Below are 4,968 nucleotides of genomic sequence, written 5' to 3' on the forward strand. Positions count from 1 at the left end.
ATATAATAATGAAGTTCTTATGATAATTATGTCTATGTGTGAAAGTCTCCAGAGATTAATACTAACTTTTCATATATTAAATAATGATTAATATACCACCTTTTCATATTCCTACATTAACTGATTGCCATAATCACAATTAAATATTGGTACTCTTTCATTTCTTACGTTTCATTACACATATGATCCCCGATTTAAATACTAATATGAAATTGTAGTATATAAAAGGAGTCTAAAGATATTTGGAAGCACAACATGTCGATTTCTTCTCAGTTTATGTACATCAACTTCTTCTTAATCTTTTTGTTTGCTTTTATTATATTTATGTAATTTGTTACTTTAAAAATAAGATCACATTTGTTTACTTATCTTGATAAGAAACCATTAAGGGATATGATAGTTTAGTGTTCTACATGAACTTGCTGGTAAGCCTGGTAATATGTATCGTGTTGTGATTTTCGTTGCTTACATGTTTTTTCTTTCCATTTGAAATTTATACTATTTTGGTTAGATTGTATAGTCAGTCACGTTATTTGCAGCAAGAATTCATGAACCTATGATCTTCAACCATCACAAAATATTTGTTTTTTTGTTTACTAATGATACGTTTGCAGGTTTCTTCTCTTACTAAAGAAAGAGATTGTTTTAAAATTGTTGTTGATCAACAAAAGAAGAAAAAGAATGTAAAAGTACGGGCTTCACTGTCTCATAGAATAGTTAAGATTGTGAGCTACAGGTCTATCTTACATTTCATTTAATTTGTATTTTCTCATACTGAACATCTTTATTGCCAAGTATTTTCTTCAAATTGGCTTCATTTCATTTTATCTATATTATGTATCAATTTACGGTCAATTATATAATTGGCTTATTTGCAATTGTAAATATTAGTTTTTCAATTGTTTTTTTTTTGAACGGCAAGGAAATGATATTCATTAAACTTCAATGAAATTACAAGGCATAGCATTAAAGCTATGAATACACGACCATTAACACGAAACAAAGGATACACGAACAAGCAAATCCTACACAACCTTAGAAGCGATGCAAAGATTGCATCTCAACACAAAAACAAAACGAGGAGCTTAAGAAATAGTAAGATAAGAGGCTGGAAAGGAGATCCAAGTGAGCCAATCTAGCTTCCTACCTCTCGACCTAGTATTGATCCACTCGAAAGATTTGACTTGAAGCTCATTTAATGCCACCGGTGTAGACCAACTTTTGCCTCAGAACACCATGTTGTTGCGGTTGTTGGAAAGTTATCCCACATCGGTCATGGACAAAAACAAATGTATGCATATAAGTCAAAGGGGAAGTCCCTCTATCACCAATTGGTTTTAGAAAATGATGGACTCTTGAACTTATGTGTTGTGCATGATGTTAGACTATACGATTTATTATTCTGTCAGCGGTTATTCCAAATGAGATACGCACAAATCCAAACAAGAGCTTGCCACAATTTCTTACCAAAACCCGTGAAGCGACCCGTCCTAATCCATCCGGACGAAGTCCATATCGATTATAAACGATTCACAACAGTTGATTACATCGCGAGGTATTTGACCTCTATATGATACATTTTACAAACATTTCATTCATTTTTAAAAGACAAACTTTCTTTTCATCGAAAGTTGACATCATGCATACCATTTCATACTACATCCAACTATATTTGACTTAATAATAATCTTGATGAACTCAACGACTCGAATGCAACGTCTTTTGAAATATGCCATGAATGACTCCAAGTAATATCTCTAAAATGAGCAAATGCACAGCGGAAGATTTCTTTCATACATGAGAATAAACATGCTTTCAAGTGTCAACCAAAAGGTTGGTGAGTTCATTTATTTATCATAAACATTCATTTCCATCATTTTAATAGACCACAAGAATTTCATTTCCAGTTCTCATAAATATACGTCCCATGCATAGAGACAAAAATCATTCATATGGTGAACACCTGGTAACCGACATTAACAAGATGCATATAAGAATATCCCCTATCATTCCAGGAAATCCTTCGGACATGATAAAAACAATTTCGAAGTACTAAAGCATCTGGTACTTTGGATGGGGTTCGTTAGGCCCAATAGATCTATCTTTAGTATTCGCGTCAATTAGGCGTGCACTAATTCTCAAAATTAGTGATGTTCCCTAATTCTTAGGCTACCAAGCAAAAAGGGGCATATTCGGCTTCGATCATTCAACCATATAATGCTGTTTCGATTACTTGTGTCTATTTCGTAAAACATTTATAAAAATTGCGCATGTATTCTCAGCCCAAAAATATAAAGGGTAAAAAGGCAAATGAAACTCACCTAATGTATTTTGTAGTAAAAATACATATGACTATATTGAACAACTGAACAATGCAGGGTTGGCCTCGGATTCACGAACCTATATCATTTGTATATTCATTAATATATATTAGTAATCGAATAAATATTCTTACAATATTTTATTTTATATATTATGTATAGTTGATTTGTGTATATATTCAAATTGATTTAATATTTGTATAGTTATATTAATATGTCAATATTTATATACGTAATTATTTAGTGTTACATTTAAAATCGATAGTTTGTCATATGTAAGTATTTATATAAATAATCTTAATACATTTGATATATATATATATATATATATATATATATATATATATATATATATATATATATATATATATATATATATATATATATATATATATATATATATATATATATATATATATATATAGTTATATGAAGTTTTATTATAATTATAGTATAGGTAATGAGTATATTTATGTATAAAATATTTATCTATTTGAAATATATATATATATATATATATATATATATATATATATATATATATATATATATATATATATAGTTATATGAAGTTTTATTATAATTATAGTATAGGTAATGAGTATATTTATGTATAAAATATTTATCTATTTGAAAAGATAGTTTTTGATAAAAATAATAATTTACTAATAATAATAATAATAACTGTAGTTTTTAAATGAAACGAAAAGTTTGATATTAATAGTAACGAAAATAATACTTACTTTTGATAAAAATATATAATACTTAATGTTCATAATAATAATAACAACAATCTTTTTATTATTGATGTTAATATTTATAATGATACTACTTAATGATATTACTAGTAAGGATAATAATGTTAGTAATAACAATATTAAATAATAAAATTTTAATTGTAATTGTAACTATAATACTTATATTAATAATTACAATAATAATAACTCTTAATGTGATTAATAATAATAATACTTCTAACATTTTAAGAGTAACAACAATTATCAATTATCAATATAATAATAACAACAACTAATAATAATGATAATAATAATAATAATAATAATAATAATAATAATAATAATAATAATAATAATAATAATAATAATAATAATAATAATAATAATAAATGATAAATAATAATAAGTGTTATACCCTTAGAAGCTTTGTCTAAAAAAATGCCCTGGACAGGGCTCGAACCCAAGACCTCTCGCTCACCCGCAATACACCTTAACCAATACCCCGTATTCCTTTTTCTGATTAGAACCCACAAAAAATATTATATAACCCGTCTGTTATCCTTCTCTTTAATTCATCTTCTTCCCCAAAATAAGAATCAGTCTACCAGGAATCGAATTCAGTAAATAAATCAACTTCTTAGAATTTAAATGTATACAGAAACTTTTTTAGATAGTGAATTAAATTTAAAATAAAAAAATAAATAAATAAAAAAAAGAAAGGGTCTGTTGCTGTATCGGAAAAAAATACAAGAACTCAAAAATCATTTTAGATTTCTGGAACGTTTTAGCCAAAGATCATAACACCAAATATGTTTCAAAACATCTCTAGAAACTATAAAAATTATTAATTTATCTCAATTTGCAACAGAAACTTCGAATTTACGTGAAGAACAAATGTTGACTTTTTTATATGAACCTTGACTTCGAAAATTTGGACTTGTTATGAAAAATTGGAACCTGTAACTTTGCAGTTAGTTTAAACAAAATATTTCTAACAATGCTGCATTAACAATTTTTGAAATTTATTTAGAAATCGATCAAACTAAAAAAAAAAGAAGATGAAACAGGGACTGTCGCCTGTGTTTTCTTCAAATTGTGATTTAATTTGGCAGTTTACAAGTTGTAAAAGGTAATTGAGATTGTTGATTGATAATGTAAGTCGTCTGGAGTCTTTTACACTGACTGTGATCGAGTTTTAAATTGTTTAAAGGTCGACAGCATTCCAATCAGGTACAGAAAATAATTAAAAGAAATAAAAAAGGGAAATCTGATTGATAATCGAATTGTACGATCGAGAATGATGTTTAACAACTTGTGAGATAGAAACAAAATTGTTGATGGCATGATAACGATGTGAAACTGAATCTGATAATCCTTTATGTATATAAACGTATGTATATCTATTTTATTATTTATTAATTCAATTAATAATACTGATTTATTTATATAACAGCATCTATTTTTATAATTGGCTGTTTTTATAAAATTCTGTATATTCATATATATCTCTATGTATTTATATATATAATCATATATATATATTTATTTGTATAAGCATTTATATAAATACATTCGTAATTTATATATAAATATATTTATATGTATCCGATTTTTCTATATATGTTTTTATTCATGTATATAACTGAAATTTGTATATATATATATGTATATTAAATATATAAGGAAACATAATATAATATTATTAATTATATAAATATAAATATTAATTTTAATTTTAATAATAAGGGTGAAACTAATAATATTAGTAACAATAGAAATGATAATAATAATAATATCAATAATATTAATTTTTCTTGCACATATCAAGTTTTACATATTCATATTTATATATAATAATATTAATTATTCAAATATTCATATTATGGTTTATAATGAAATTATTGTTAGTA

This window comes from Rutidosis leptorrhynchoides, chromosome 7 (genome assembly GCF_046630445.1).
Source record: "Rutidosis leptorrhynchoides isolate AG116_Rl617_1_P2 chromosome 7, CSIRO_AGI_Rlap_v1, whole genome shotgun sequence".
Lineage (NCBI taxonomy): Eukaryota > Viridiplantae > Streptophyta > Magnoliopsida > Asterales > Asteraceae > Rutidosis > Rutidosis leptorrhynchoides.